We start from the raw sequence: 16154 nt of genomic DNA, 5'->3' as shown, positions 1-16154 counted from the left end.
AACGTTACACAAAGAGTTGCCAGGGGACAGGAAGTGTGCCTCAAAGACGATCTGGAGCCTCTGTTTAGAGCTTAAAAGAAATATTTTAATAAATGGTGGTTAGAGTTCAACTTAGTTCATTTTTCTCAAAATCAAAAAGATAGTGAAATACTAATTATGTAAAATTTTTAAAATATAATACATATGTGTATGTACGCGCGCGCGCACACACACACACACACACACACACACACACAGTAAATTACCCAGAGATGCCCTCCCCCACCACCCCGTTGACATAACTTTGTCTAGCCGGCCTACAGGCACATTACAGCTGTCTTCCAAGAAACCCGTAAGTACAAAAAGAGGGGGAACGGCACAACACATCTAAATGCTGAAATACTATGAAGCCATTCAAAAGTTGAAAGGTGCCTGCTTAGCTGCTTTCCTCTCTAGAGGAGCAGGGTCAGAACACACAGAGGAGGCCAGAAATACAACACAGGCAGAAGGTTACCTACCACGGGCTCAGACCTTCAGCTATGCCATAACCAAGCCATTTTAAGAAGTGTCTGAAGATGTTACTAAGTTTCAGGCACATAACGTTTCTCTGGAAAGAAAGTTGCCTTCCCTGATCTTTACCTCTGTCTTCTTCTAAAGCAGGCACAGCAACAGCAGTCAAAGGGGAAAAAATTAACTTTTTCCTTCTCCCATCCCAGGGAGAAAAGGGGAGAAGCATACACATAGAGGACTCGCTCTTTTTTAGTTCTAGCTAAACAGCTGTTAAACATACAAGATATTTTTAAGTCTAGTTAAGTACTTGGTACCTATATTGAATTGCAGCATAATACTTAAAATTATCCAATGAGGCAATCATTTGGCTTTGTGATTCTAATTAAAACACTATTTACAGAAATTTTCCATTTAAAAATACCCAAAAGGCAAAATATTCATCTGACCAGAGACGCTTTAAAAGTTAAACACAAAAGGCCAGGCACGGTGGCACATGCCTGTAATCCCAGCACTTTGGGAGGCCAAGGCAGGCGGATCACTTGAGGCGAGGAGTTCGAGACCAGATTGGCCAACATGGCAAAACCCCACCTCTACTAAAAACACACACACACAAAATTAGCCGATCGTGGTGGTACACGCCTGTGGTCTCAGCTAGGGAGGCTGAGGCAGGAGAATAGCTTGAACCCGGAAGGCGGAGGTTGCAGTGAGCCGAATCTGCGCCCCTGCACTCCAGGCTGGGCGACAGAGTGAGACTCCGTCTTGCGGGGGGGATACAAAAATTAGCCAGGTGTGGTGGCACGCATCTGTAGTCCCAGCTACTCCAGAGTGTGAGACAAGAGAGTCACCTGAACCCAGGAGTCAGTTTGCAGTGAGCCAGGATCGTGCTACTGCACTCCAGCCTGAGCAACAGAGCGAGATTCTCTCTCTACTAAATTAATTAATTAATTAATTAATTAATTAATTTTCTTTTTACTCTCAAGCAAATTTTCCAAACCAGAAAGTATTCTCAATAACGGTAGTATGGATAAAGCAGGTTTCTATGACCCTTTATTACAGAATCTGTGAGTTTTTCCACAATTAAAAAGTAATAAGAAGTAGTGACAACATTCACTGAACTCCTATTCTATGCCAACTTGTTCCAGTATGCCCTTACACCCACAAAAGCCCTATGCATAAGGTGGCATTATTCCAGCATGTATTGCATTGTACACAGAAAGAGGTCAAGCACTCCACCACGGCCCTAAGCATGGTGGCTGAGGTGGGAAGGCCAGAGGTAGGTGGGCCCGCGCCCTTTTCCACTCTGAACCATGCCTCCAAGATAGGAGGGGTGGGAAAGTGCTCAAGACACATTAGAAACTCCCCATAAAAGACAAGATTGTTGAACACCTGCAAGTGAATGAAGATAAACTGATCTCAGAGGGGAAAGAGACGCAGGGTTAGGAAACAGCACCCTGCTCGAGGACGTTCTTTCCAAACAGCCTGCTCACCACCCGTGGAAACTGGCAGAGGGGTGGCTGGGCCAAAAGAGAGAGGAATTAAATAAGGAGTCCAGGAAAAATGAACTTCACATCAAATTTTAGAGCATGGTAGCCATGAATCTTGTGAATAGCTCCCAAAAATGTCCTGTGGAAGACAACTAGAAAGCGTTCTGCAATCAGGCACCCACCTCCACCTGCAGCCTCCTGTGTTGTTTTCGTGGGGCGCCTCTAGGCTCCAGCTCCTCCAAGGCACCTCCACACTCTCTCAAGTACACTCTTCACTCTTCCCCAAACATGATTCCCTTACTGCTCTGCCTAACTCCCACTTCTCTTTCAAGTAGCAGCTTAAACGTCACCTCACATTTGGCTGGAAAATAGAATATAGACAGAGGGGTAAGTTAAGGCTAGAAAGGCAGGCTGGGTCAACAGAATGGCAAGCTAAAACATGGGATTTTCTAAAACAGCCTAAGAGAGTGCCAGATAAAAGTGTGCAAGGAGTGGCACAACTCCAGTTTCATCTTTAGCTATAGCAATTAACACCATAAGGAGTCTGGATTCAATTTTGCCATTTACTAGCTAGCTACCAACTTCTGTGTCGCTTTGGGCAAATCAATTAAATCCATACCTCCCTTTCCATCTGCAGAATGGGTTTATAACATTATAACAGTACTTAAACCTCAAGGTATTAAGAACAGTAAAGGGTTAATGTTTAAAATGGTACCTGGCAAATGGCAAATGCTAAATGATAGAACGAATGCGTAGGGTGGACTGGAACGGGGAGGAACCACAAATAGAGATCTATCAGTCACTTACTGCACCCAGTCCAAGCACGGGACGGTGAGAGCCTTTAAGGAGGGAAATGTCAGAAAAGGAAAGGAAGGAGATGCATAAAGAGACACTTCGAGAGCAGACTGACAGGACTTCAAAACCTGTTTCAATATAGACGACAGGTAAGAGACAGCTGGATTCAAGAATGACTCAGCGGTTCCAAGCCATGGTGACTTGGAAAAAGAGGTGACTTAAAAAGTCAGAAAAAGGAACTAAATTGTTGATAATGTCTCCGTAAATGTACCATCATTTAAAATTCAAAGACTGCTTCCTGATTTATATCAGCAGTTTCCATCTTATTAAACATATGACATTTAAAATTCTATCCAAAATAGTAAGAAAAAAGGGTACAAAAACAATAAAAGGAAAGAAAAGGGTGTGGCTGAGAAAATTAAAACTGGCACAAGGAGCAAGTCCAGGGTTCTGGTCCCAGCTCTAAGGTTAACTCCCTAACACTGGGAAAAACATGTCATCTGTCCGAAGAGCGAGCCCCTCACACACAGGGGTAGGATCACTGCATAGTTAAGACCTCTTCAAAATATATACACCACTCTCTCCCTCCCCCATCTCCCAAGAATTGTCCTGGGAGCCTGTTTTTTGCCAGAATGTAACCTAACCTGCTCAAGTATGCTGGGGCACGAATAAAAAAAAAGGTGACCACCCCTGAATAACCATCTCTACAATCACTACCGGCTTTGACATTATCACATCTGGCTGAGCACAGCACACTCAGGAATATAAAGCTGTCCCAAAAGCAAAGAGATCAGACCAATCTCACTTATCAAAATCTCAGTCTGGATGAGGTGCCCTTCTCAATATAGTGGAAAGCCTACTCCATCTTTAACATCAGCGTCTTTGTCGTCATTAAATCCTGTTTAAGTCATCTGGTTTTCCGCAGCACATAATCTTAACTTCTAAGTTGTTTTAGATACAACACTTATTGAATCCCTGTAAAATACTATATAACTGGATATTTTAACTCAAGTAACAATGAGATAAAATTTTTTAACATTAGAAAGGTGGTGTTTTCCATTAACCCAATAGGTATATTAATTATTTTCACTTACAACAATACTTTTTTAAATGATTTTTTGAAAGATTTAGAATATCATTACCTGAAAATGTGAGGTCATAACCTAAAAAATCTGTTACATTTCATTGCTTCATTTTTTAGACTCATTCCATCAAGTGACCTCCATAAGCATCCAAAACTACTATTGACAGAGGTTGCTCCATGTCTATGTGTCAACCTCAAATAAGACTTTGTTACTCAAAGTAATGGAGATCAGGTGCGGTGGCTTACACTTAACAATCCGGCACTTTGGGAGGCCGAGGCAGAAGGATGGCTTGAGCCCAGGAGTTAAAAGACCAACCTGAGCAACACAGAGAGATCCCACCTCTACAAACCATTAAAAATCAGCCGGGCATGGTAGCGCATGCCTATAGTCCCAGCTATTTGGCAGGCTGAGGTAGGAGAATCGTTTGAGCCCAGGAGGTCGAGGCTGCAGTGAGCTGTGATCACACTACTGCACTACAGCCTGGGCAACAGTGAGACCCTGTCTCAAAAAAAAAAAAAAAGAGACTACATCTCCTAATATGAAAGACTATGTAGGAGATTGAGGACTCAAGTATGTAAAGACTGAGGGACAACTGTAGGGAAAATAACCTTATTTTATATTGACTACAAAATATATAATTTATACAATTCCAAATATAATAATGCTAAAAATCAGATTCAGTTAATTTTTAGTATAGAAAATACTTATTTTTCTAGCTGAGTGATAGCAAAGTAAAGATGTTGAGATATACCAATAAGACTTTTCCTATTTTGTACATAAAAAAAGAGGCTTTTATTTTCCTTTCTTTTGTTAAGTCACTAGGGAAACACCTTAAGACTTTAAAAATGACCCTCAACTAACCAGCACCTAAAATGTGGGGAAGGAAGAGTTATAATACATTTCAATTAGAAGTTTATGCCAAACAAACTGGAGTTGAGTCTCTTAAAATGTAACTGAAGATTATCCTTCAGGGATTATCCTTCAGGGAAGTAACTAGCAAGGCATCTCTCCTCCCATCTACCTGGCTGCAGACCCCTGGACCAAACACCTGCTCCGGCTTTCCTCCATCAGTCAGTGCTGACTTCTGTTATCTCCTCCTCTCTCTCTCCTAGCTCTGTCTTAAACATAAAAATATGCTCCTGCCTCACTGTGAGAACAAAACCCTTCCTCGATTCTACAATCAACCTTTAACAACCAACTCATCTTCCTCTCCTTCATTCATTCAACAAACATCTACTGAGCCCCTACTATATTCTAGACTTGCACTGTCCAATGCAGTCAACAACAGTCATATGTGGCTACTGAATACTTGAAATGTAGCTACAAAGAATTAAGATGTGCTATAAATGGAAAAAACAAGATTAAGGACTTAGCAACACAAAATGTAAAATACCTCAATTTTTTTTTTATTATAAATTGAAATAATAGGTTTTGGAAACACCAGGTAAATTAAAATATATTTTAAGTTTTAATTTTACTGTTGCTTTGTACTTTTTTCTTTTTAAAGAGACAGGGTCTCTCCCTCGTTGCCCAGGCTGGAGTGCAATGGTGCAAGCACAGCTCACTGCAGCCTTGGAACTCCTGGCCTCAAGCAGTCCACCTGCCTTGCCCTCCCAAAATGCTGGGATTATAGGCGTAAGCCACCACTCCAGGCCTCTTTTTACTTTTTTAAAAATGTGGCTCCTAGAAAAATTTAAATTACATAAGTGGCTTACATTTCTATTGGCAGTGCTGTTCCAGACAACGCTCTTAACATTAAAGGTGTAAATGCAAAAATTATGGGCCAAATCTCAGGCCTCCTGGAGTTTGTATTTTGCTGGGCACAGAAGAATCCTCAAGCAAAAAAAAAAAAACAGGGGAATGTGAGATCAGAATATGATGTGTTCTGAAGAAAACAGGGCAGGGAAAGAGGGACTAGTGTGGGTGGGATTCCTCTCCCTGCTCCCCTTCCCCTTCCCCTCCCCATCTCCTATGACAGGGAAGGCAAATAGGTTTCCTCTCCAGTACAAACTCAAATAGATTGGCAGTGGCTGTCTGGAGCACCCACTGCTATAGAAAAGATTCCAAAGCTAACTCAAGCCTCAGCTGGAAAGCACGGCATGCTATATTTAACTGTGTCTGCACGGGCTGGGGAGCAGGCAGTAGCGCCAAGTTTGACCCAGTTCTATAAACGGCATCTCCACCCATCCATCCACTCAAGCTAGAATCCTCAATCTTATTCGCTCTCTTACTTCCACCTCCCCACCCTCTTTACCTCAACCCCCCTCAATCTAACTACATTTTGTGACTTTGGCCTCTGGAATGTCTCATGAATCCAGCTGCTTATTTCCCTACTCTGTCAAGATCTTAATCCAGAAAGGGGCCAGGCGGAATCCCCTACAATAACTGCTCCTTATCCAGGGTCCATGACCCTCGCCCCACACCCCGCTCAGTGTATTCCCCCTACTGCTGTCAAAGTTTACGTCCAGAACAACAACAACAACAACAAAAAAAGGCTCAAAATCATCAATACTTCACAATACTTTAAATACCCAGAGTACCCAGGTTAAGTGTTTATATTTCTCATCTTATTTCCCACCGTTTCTCTCCATCCTGTCCCCTCCATGACATCCTTACACTTAACTGCACCGACTTCTCACCATTCTTCAATGGTGCTCTTCAGCAGCTCTTCTCTCCAGCTAGCATGCTATCCCCGCCCTCCTATTTTCTCCTCCTAGAAGTCTTCAACTCAAACTTCAAGACCCAGGATCAAATGTCATTCTAAGAAACTTCCTCAGAATCTTACAGGGAACTGGTCCCCTACTTCATTCTTCCCTCAGAACACTTACCTGTCACTTAACCATGAGGATATGTTCTAAGAAATTCACTGTCAGGCGATTTCATGGTTGTGAGAACATCACTGAGTATACACTGCATGCCCACGCTAGACGGTGGAGCCTACTGCACGCCCACGCTAGATGGTAGAGCCTACTGCTCTTAGGCTGCAAACCTGTTCAGCCGTGCTGAATAATGAGGGCAACTGTAACCCTCATTATTTGTGATATAGCCATGGAAAAGGTACAATAAAAATATGATATAAAAGATCACTTGTGTGGGCGTTTACAGGAATGGAGCTTGCAGGACTGGAAGTTGCAATGGGTGGGGGAGGGATCGAGGGATGGAGGGATGGAGGGATGGAGGGACGGAAGGATGGAAGGACGGAGAGGAAGACAGATGGGTAAATGAATGCAAAGGCCTAGGACATTAAACTGTCTACTACGGTAGACTTTATAGACATTGTACATTTAAGCTACACTAATTTATTTTAAAACTTGTTTTCTTCAGTAATAAATTAACTTTAGCCTACTTTATATACTTTTTAATTTTTTTTAACTTTTGGATTCTTTTGTAATAACAGCTTAAAACTGCACAACTGTACAAAAATGTTTTCTTTCTTTACATTCTTATTCTGTAAGCTCCCATTTTTTTAACTTTTTTTTACTTTTTAAACATTTTTCTCAAAAATTAAGATACACATACACATAAGCCAAGACCTCCTTGGGTAAGGATCCCAAGACATCACTAGGTGATAGGATTTTTGTAGCTTCATTACAGTCTTAGGGGACCACTGTCGTATATGCAGTCCAACACTGACTGACATGTTATTTGGTGCATGACTGTATTCTGCTCTCATCTCAACATAGCAAGCATGCTGCCTGCTAAAGCCATCAGCATGCTCTCACAATTAATGCTTTGGAGGGAAGGACTGGTCTTATTTATTTTTGTATTCTCATAACAACAACAAGGCAAAGGCTTAAAGGAAACACTAAACGAATGAGTGAAAGAAGCAGAGTGTGGTCCCTGAATCCCCTACTCCAACATTCTCTGCCCAGGCTGGTCTGGGAACTCTCACGAGCTCCTACACCCCTGCCCAAGGCTAGAGTATCTGAGCACTTCACCCTAAATGTATCAGAATGACTTCTCTGCTGACTCACCCAAATACAGCAAGGCAAGGGTATGATAATTCTTTTGTGTCGGCACATAAAAGGCACTTACTAAATATTTATTTAATGAGTGAATAAATGAACAGACACTATCAGACATCTAGTTCCCCCACCTCACTTTACAGAGGGGGCAGTTGCAACCCAGAGGTTTAACGACGTGATAGAAATCAAGATTGGAACACAGCCTCCCATCTTATATACCACAACTTATTTCTCCTGATGAAAAAGGTTCCCACATAGGTATTTGTCATTTTTAGGCCATTTGGTATCTGAACACTCTTCACAGTTCATGAGAATCATGGAAGGCAAAAAAGCCATGCCACCAAGTACAAAAGCCAAACTAACAAATCTCCTACCTTCCCCCCTGGTAACCAGGGCTTTGCTAGTGACCAAAGTTTAGACAATCACATGCTCCTGTTCAGACTCTGGAGTCTTGAGGGGTCACTCCTGCAAGATGTAGGGACAGTAACAGAATACCCACAGTGGAGGCAGGAAAGTGGAGGCTCACACAGCAATGCATTGCACAAGTGCCAGGTGTGGGATCCAAAGCAGACTGGTCTTCTGCTGTGACCCTGGCTGTGTCCTCTGCTGCCACCTGCTTTGGCCCCTACTTAATTTTGCTAGCACAGTTTCCAGCTTTCAATTAATTCTATGGGTTAACATATAGCCTTCCATTACATTTGTTTTCTGCCCAACTTGGCCAGGAATGGGTTTCTGTTGTCTGCATGCAAGAGACTTGACTAGACTTGAAAGTAAATGAAGAATGAGGGACATCACCTCAAAAAGAGGATATTTATGGGGTAAAGTGGAGAGTAATTGCAAAAACATGGGAAAATGAGAAAAGGAAAAGCAAAAAAGAAATAATTAGGTAGCCCAGAGAGAAGTCAATGTCTTGCTGATGTTGTTTACCTTGACCACACGAAAGAGATTGCTAATTGATAACCAAAGGCATTTTTTTCCGAGTCAACTAGACTACATTTCCAGCCTCCCTTGCAGTTAGCATAGCCACGTGACTAAGACCAAGCCGATGAAATGTCAACGGAAGTGATGTGTGCCACTACCATGTCTGACCCATAAAAATTGCGTGTGAAAACCTCCATGCTCTTCCCCCATTCAACGAATGCCAAAACCTAGGATGACCTTTGGACACTATTAAATTTAAAATAGGAAAAATGCCCATAGTTCAGAGCCTGAATAACTGCAGAGCAGAGCTGTTATCCCATTATACTAACAGTCATTGGACTATTACATGGCAAGAAATTCTACTGATTTAAACCACTGAAATATTAGGTGTGTTCGTTAAACCAGTTAGCTTACCTTAGTAAATACAGAAATTATTATCTACCTAGAAATGATAACAAATAATTAAATGTCATTTCTCAGCTTGAAAACATTGGTCAAACGTATTCCAGTATGGACCTGAACTAATACAAACAAAACTACCTCCCAAAAGTTAAGAAATGTGTTTGCGGTTTTTGAGAGAGTAGATTTTTTTCTTGGAGAAGAGGTACAAAAGTAAAGCAGGGGAAAAATGATATGACTCTTCAAATCAAATTAAATAATTCCTAGGTCCACGCATGGTGGCTCACACCTGTAATCCCAACATTTTGGGAGGCTAAGGCAGGCAGATTGCTTCGGCTCAGGAGTTCAAGACCAGCCTGGACAACATAGCAAAACCTCATCTCCACAAAAAAATTTTTAAATTAGCCAGGTATGGTGGCATGTGCCTATAGTCCCAGCTACTTAGGAGGCTGAGATGGGAGGATCACTTAGGCCCAGGAGGTTGAGGCTGCAGTGCTCCGTAATTGTGCCACTGCACTCCAGCCTGGCAGCCTGGCAACAGAGTAAGACTCTGCCTCAAAAACAGACAAAAAAAAATTTAAATACTTGTTTTATATATATTTCCCTCCTTCGCTCAATATCTGAGTTTAAATAAAATATACAAGTTTTTTCAGCATAAATCATGACCTGTACTAGAAATATAAATCATACCTATAATATTTCATGTTAAACCTTCCTATTTTCCCACAAATTTTTACTATAAAAACAAAGTTATGTTATAAAAAGTGTTATCTACTCCATAGCTCACTTGCAGAGCTTTTACAAATGTAGATGATCTCCTGACCTCTAGAGTTTTGGACTTGCTAGGCCTGAAATGGGGACCAGACACCAGCATTGTTCTGAAGTTTCTCAGGTGATTCTGATTATGGGACCCTCCACCAGAACAAGAGTTTTTAAGAAAATTTGTAAAAATTTAAAATACCAGTAATATAGTACAAAGTGCTTTAATACTTGTCATAAAAAGCCTAATTCTAAAACTATTTAGAAAAACAATGTCAACTCATCAACTGACAGGGAGGTGTCTATCAAAATGTCTTCTGAAATATTTTACACGTTAATCTTCTATGTAACAAACACTCAACTGAACAATCCCGACTACATTTTGGGAATCAAGTGAACCTCAGGGTCACAATGTAAAAAAAGATGGTCTAAAATATAGCAGATTTTTAAATTACTAAGTAGAAGATAATACTCAGAGGGGAAAAAACTCCATCTCTTAACAGCTCTTAACACCTTGAAGAGTGGGAATTGAGGGGACAGCAGCAACTGTCACTTTCTAATTTACATAAACTTGTTAATTCCGAATTTTAATATACAATTTTTTTAATCGCCACAATTCACATTTACTAGAAAACACCAACAAGTGCTTTCCTAAAAGCACAAGTTCCCCACCTCTAAGCAAAGATTAGCCACACTTCCTGACTTAGCACAGTGATCCCACACCTAGAGGATAGAAACTACCCACTCCACTGCTAAGTTCCACCTACCTGCCATGTTCATCAGCTCGCCAACTCAAGCCTTCTTTTCTAAGTCTGCAGCTGCACCATGGCCGTGAGTACAATGCCTGCTACATCCTGAGCAGGGGTCAGCAAGCTTTCTCTTAAGGGGCCAGAGTGTGAATGTTTTAGGCTTTGCGGAAGATGAAGCTTCTGTTGCAATTAATCAAAACTCTTCCCGTGTAGCACAAAAGCAGCCACAGATATAATGCATAAACCCATGAGTATGGCTATATTCCAATAAAACTTTATTTACAAAAAAAGGTAAGCAGACTTTAGGTCTTAAAGGCTTAAGTGGCAGCAAGATTCGTGTGAGGCATTCTGAAATTATGTTTTTTTTAACGTATGTTCACACATAAAAATGTGTATATATGTACACTTATATATTAGTATCATAAAATATATTTATTTATATGTTACATGAGATGTGTCATTGTCACTTTCCCAACTATAACATAAGATCCTGAGGGTGGAAGTGCTGCTTCATTCACGGACACATCTTTAGTGAATGAGCAGGAAACAGGCCCTCAGGAAACAATGACTCAACTCACCTCCTGAGATCCAATCATAGATTGACAGGGAGGAAGGGGATATAAAAGAAGCAAGTTCTCCTGTTAGGAGAGTAGAGCATTTATTACACATAAAGCTCTGCCTCTGTAATCAGATGTTAAGTGCCCTCTCTTCCCCTCCCAACCCATCCCTCTCACACAGGGGACAAGTGGTAGCAATGAGGAATGGTGGCAAGACTAGAAACAATCAGGAGAGTGGGAGTGGGGATTCTTATTAAGAACTGCATGCTCCCAAATCCCAGAGGGAGCACAAAAGGAGCAGAACTCCTCCTCTGGCCTGTCCCGTGTGCTTCCACCGCCACAAGGAGGGGCACAGAACAAGATCTCTTGTGTACCTAAGGCATATTACAGGCATTCAGTAAACAATATGATAAACAGTAAAGTCCATTTTAGCCTCAGATCTACTAACTCACTGTGTGACCCTGACCTTTTCCAAGGCTCATCTGCCATTACTGTAAAGTTGGGATGATGCCATTCTGACATCTCTGTGAGGTTCATGTGAGGTAACACGTGTGAGCACACTTATAAACTCTCAAACACCACTCAAATTAAAAAAAAAAAAGACTTTCAAACCTGCCTATACGTTGTAGATTCTCAAATGTCAGGATAGGAATATTTTAATAGCTGGAAAGCCATGTGAATTTTCCCATTAACTACTTTATTAAATAGGGAAAATCAATTTAAATGATTTTCTAAAAGTTTTCCCCACAGACCTTAGTAGGCCATTTTCATTTTGAATTTCTTAAAAATGCAACTTGTTAGCTTTTTTAAGAGTTGCATCCACTGCAGTATTTATCTTAATAGTAATGCATTTAGTTCAATGCATTCTAGAAAAAAAGCAAATATGTTTTCAGAGCTAATACTTCTTAGCAGATGGCTAAAATAAGACAGCAGTGTAATCCATTATATGCAAAATGAGAGAGTTGAGAGGCCCAATGCTCAGGAAAACTTTTTCAAACCTGCAGTTGCAGCATGTTCTTCCACAGAGAAACAAGGATAGTAGGTATGGGTCACTAACAAGAATTTTCAACTAAATTTTCCTGCACATCACTACGTTCATTTCTTAACGCCTAAGACACTCTGGTAGCAAGATTGATTTACTGTTTTAAAAGCAGGGATGCCCTTCCTCCTACATCAATTACAGTAACAATGTTCTTTTTTTATTTTAAAATACAGATGAGGGTCTCACTAGGTTGCCCAGGGTGGTCTCGAACTCCTCAAGCAATACTCCCACCTCAACCTCCCAAAGTGCTGGGATTACAGGCATAAGCCACTGTGCCCTGCCAGTAAGAATGTTAAGACTGCTAATATTGGTAAGGACAGGGTGCTAAAATTTCCAACTTTTTCTTGGCATTTGATAAAAATGACTACTCTTTTATATAGATGGTGCTGGGCTTTGATATGGAAAAACTGTTACTACTGTACTCCAATGGGGAAAAATGTCACACTGTTCATGATACAAGAGATCTGCATGACTGATGGACACTTCTATAAACCAGACGACCCCACAGATACATTTGTTCATTTGAAATAAATCAAATCAAATTGAAAAAAAGCACTCCCATGGAAAGACTATCCCTGATCTTCCCAGCAAAAACTGCATCTTCCCCAACTCTATTTGTTCAGATATTTATTGTGTCTCTCTCTCCATTACAAAACGAGCTCCACAAAAGCAGGGACTCTGTCTTATTCACTACTACATCCCCCGCACCACAGCATGAAATGCTTGGCACAGTAAACGCTCAAATACTTGTTGCTTATTTTCTGCAACATTCCTCATCATCTTAAACCTCCTGGCATCTAACAGAAACCACCCCTTAGTTACTAACTGATCGCAAATAGTTCCATTATTTTCCGTTGTGCATTCTGTTTTGTTGAATTATTCTGCTTGCCCTATATTCGTGTTTACTCTTGCCTTCTGTAAGTGACAAGCAGGGCTGGTGTTCTAACTTTATAGTATTAATTCCCTAAGAAAGCAAAGTAACATATTAAAAAGCTAATAGATTTAAAGAAAACTATCAGAAGCACCATCCTGTGCCTAGGAGCACAGATTCTGCAGCCATCCTGCCCAGATTTCAATTCTGGCTCCACCACTTACTAGCTGTGTCCCTGGGGCACCTTTCTTAACTTTTAGGTGTCCCAGTTTTCTCATTTGTAAAATGGAAATAATTGCATGTCACCTCCCAGTGCCCCAGTCACTTCCCCTCTTCCTACAAATATGTTCGGTGTAGCACCTACCCAGAAAAATCTCTGTTCTTGACTGTCAGCCCCTTCACCCAACTAACTGCTGGTGCTCTCTCTCCCTTTATAACCAAGCAAAAACATCTACCATTCCACCATTCATCTGTGAGTTTTCTGCAATCTGGATTTCCTACTTAGATGTTCTACTAATCTTATCTAGAAGCAAACTAATTTATCATCCCCTACCCACCAAATGCCTGACTTCTCATTTCTACTAACAGTCCTCTCCCATTCATCCAGGCTTGGCAACGTGTTTTTCGATGCTTCATCCTCACCTCCATGACTAATCATTCTCAAAGTCTGTCTAGGGTTCCTCAGGAAAACCCTTCTTGTCCATCTTTTCTGTTCTTACCTCATGACTCCCCACACACAGTAAGGTCCACGAGGACAGAGGCAAATTCTGAAATTGTCACAGGTCTACTCCTGATACCCAGTGAAGGCTTCCATACTTAGTAGGCTCAATTAATAAATTAATGCGTGCCTGACTTACTATAATCATCTCCAAAATGAATTCTTGACTCCAGATGCCTAAGCCTCCAATCCTTCCTGCAGTTACTGATCTTTCTTAAAATGTCCATCTGCAACTTGTCTGTTCAGACATACTCATTAACGTACTCAATTCGGGTAATCACTAGTTATAAAGTACTACAGGTGGTACTGGGAGACAGTGAAAGAAGTGGGACAAATCCTCTCCAGGTCTTCAAAAATGTTTTATGTGCAGAAATGTGCCATGTAAATATTTATAATAAAAGGTACAATCTGATAAACCTTCTAAACAGAGGTTCTCATCAGCAGGTGGCTTTTAAGAAAGAGAAGCAGAGGAAAGGAACAAGGGCATACCAAGCTGAGAGAAGAAGGTGTGTAACACCCTAAGAGCACAGAAGTATATTCAGGAAACATTCCAGGGGCAATGTTACAGGTCAACTTGTGTCCCCTCAAAATTCTATGCTCAAATCCTGACCCCAGTACCTCAGAATGTGACCATCTTTGGAAAAAGTTTTGCTGCACATGTAATTAGTTAAGATGAGGTCATCAGGGTAGGCACTAATGCAATATGACTGGTGTTATTATAAAATGGAGAAATTTAGACAGAGACAGACACGCACACAGGAAGAACGCCGTGTGAGAAAGAAGGCAGAGATGGGCGTAATGCAGCAGAAGCCAAGGAATGCCCAAGACTGCCAGCAAACCACCAGAAGCTTCCCACACCAACCAGAATGGGAAACATCGATACTCACTGAGCATTGGATAAACTACACAGGACTACACTGCTCCCAGTAGTGAAGAATAATTATCATTAAACACTGCACTGGTCCCACCTAAAAAATCTCAGAAGTAAGACCCAAAGATCAAACTATTTCTAAGTAACCCAATTGCTCCAGAACAAAAGCCAAGAAAACTTACAGAAGAAATACAAAAATACTCAGCACCTGACAAAGTGAAAATTCACAATGGCTGGTACACAATAAAAAATGTCCAGGTACGCACAAAAGCAGAAAGACACAACCTATAAGGGTGGGGGAAATCAATCAATGGAAACCAATCAGGAATTGATACAGCTGTTAGAATTAACAGAAACGGACACAAACAGGTACTGGCCAGGAGTGGTGGCTCAATCTGTAATCCCAGTGCTTTGGGAGGCTGAAGCAGGAGGATCTCGAAGAGTTGAAGGTTGCAGTAAGTTATGATTGCACCAATGCACTTCAGCCTGGGCCCCACAGCAAGACCCTGTCTCTAAAAGAAAGGGGGGAAAAAAAAAGAAAAGATATCTCCTACCCTGGTCTATGGTTGCGGACAGTGGCTCACACCTGTAATCTCAGCACTTTGAGAGGCCAAGGCAGGAGGCTCCCTTGAGACCAGCCTGGGCAACACCAAGAGACTTCGTTTCTACTACAAACTTAAAAATTAGCTGGGCTTGGTAGTGCATGCCTGTAGGTCCCAGCTACTCAGAAGCCTGAGGCAGGAGAAGATTCCTTGAGCCCTGGAGTATGAGGCCACAGTGAACTATAAAAGCACCACTGCACTCCAGGCTGGGTGACAGAGCGAGACCCTATCTCAAAACAAAAAACAGAAACAGGTACTATAACTGTACTCCATGTATTCAAATATTTAAGGGATGTCATGGAAAATATTTTTTAAGACACCCAAATTGAACTTCTAGAAATGAAAACTACAGTTCAGACATGGTGGCTCACACCTATAATCCCAGCACTTTGGGAGGCTGGGACAGGAATATCACTTGAGGCCAGGAGTTCAAACTCAGCCTGTCATAGCAAACAGAGACATAGAAGACCCTGTCTCTATTTTAAAAAAAGAAAAAAGAGGAGGAGATGATGAAATAGAAATGGAAATAAAAACTACAATGTGAATGATAAAAAACACAAAGGGTAAAACTAATAAAAGGTTAGATAGTACATAAAAAAGGACTAGTGACTTTGAAGACACAGCAATAAAAACTACCTCAGAATTCCAAATGACTACTCAACAACTGAAATTGGATGTCAAAACAGAAGAGATTTTAAAAAGTTAACAGACATTCACTGACTTCTGGGACAATCTCAAGCACTCTAATAATATACATGTAACTAAAGTTCCTGACAGAGAGGAGAACACAAAAAAATTAGAAAAACTAATGGTCAAAAATCTTCCAAATCTGATAAAAACTACAAAC

The 16154-nt window shown here is 41.1% G+C and overlaps 1 protein-coding gene across 18 annotated transcripts in view; it reads right to left on the bottom strand.

The window, feature by feature from the left end:
* DYRK1A (dual specificity tyrosine phosphorylation regulated kinase 1A) overlaps nucleotides 1–16154 on the bottom strand; it is a 148853-nt gene that overhangs the window by 56534 nt on the left and 76165 nt on the right. For 2 of the 18 annotated variants that reach the window (XM_063720898.1, XM_054542504.2), the window contains one exon: nucleotides 2156–2334. The exons of the other annotated variants lie outside the window; for them this stretch is intronic. The gene's annotated coding sequence lies outside the window, so the exon portion shown is untranslated. The remainder of the gene's footprint in view (nucleotides 1–2155; nucleotides 2335–16154) is intronic. 18 annotated transcript variants of the gene reach the window in all.

The sequence above is a fragment of the Pongo abelii genome, chromosome 22 (assembly GCF_028885655.2).
Source record: "Pongo abelii isolate AG06213 chromosome 22, NHGRI_mPonAbe1-v2.0_pri, whole genome shotgun sequence".
Lineage (NCBI taxonomy): Eukaryota > Metazoa > Chordata > Mammalia > Primates > Hominidae > Pongo > Pongo abelii.
Note: the sequence above shows the minus strand (reverse complement) of the source record. Positions and strands in the feature narration are given on the sequence as shown.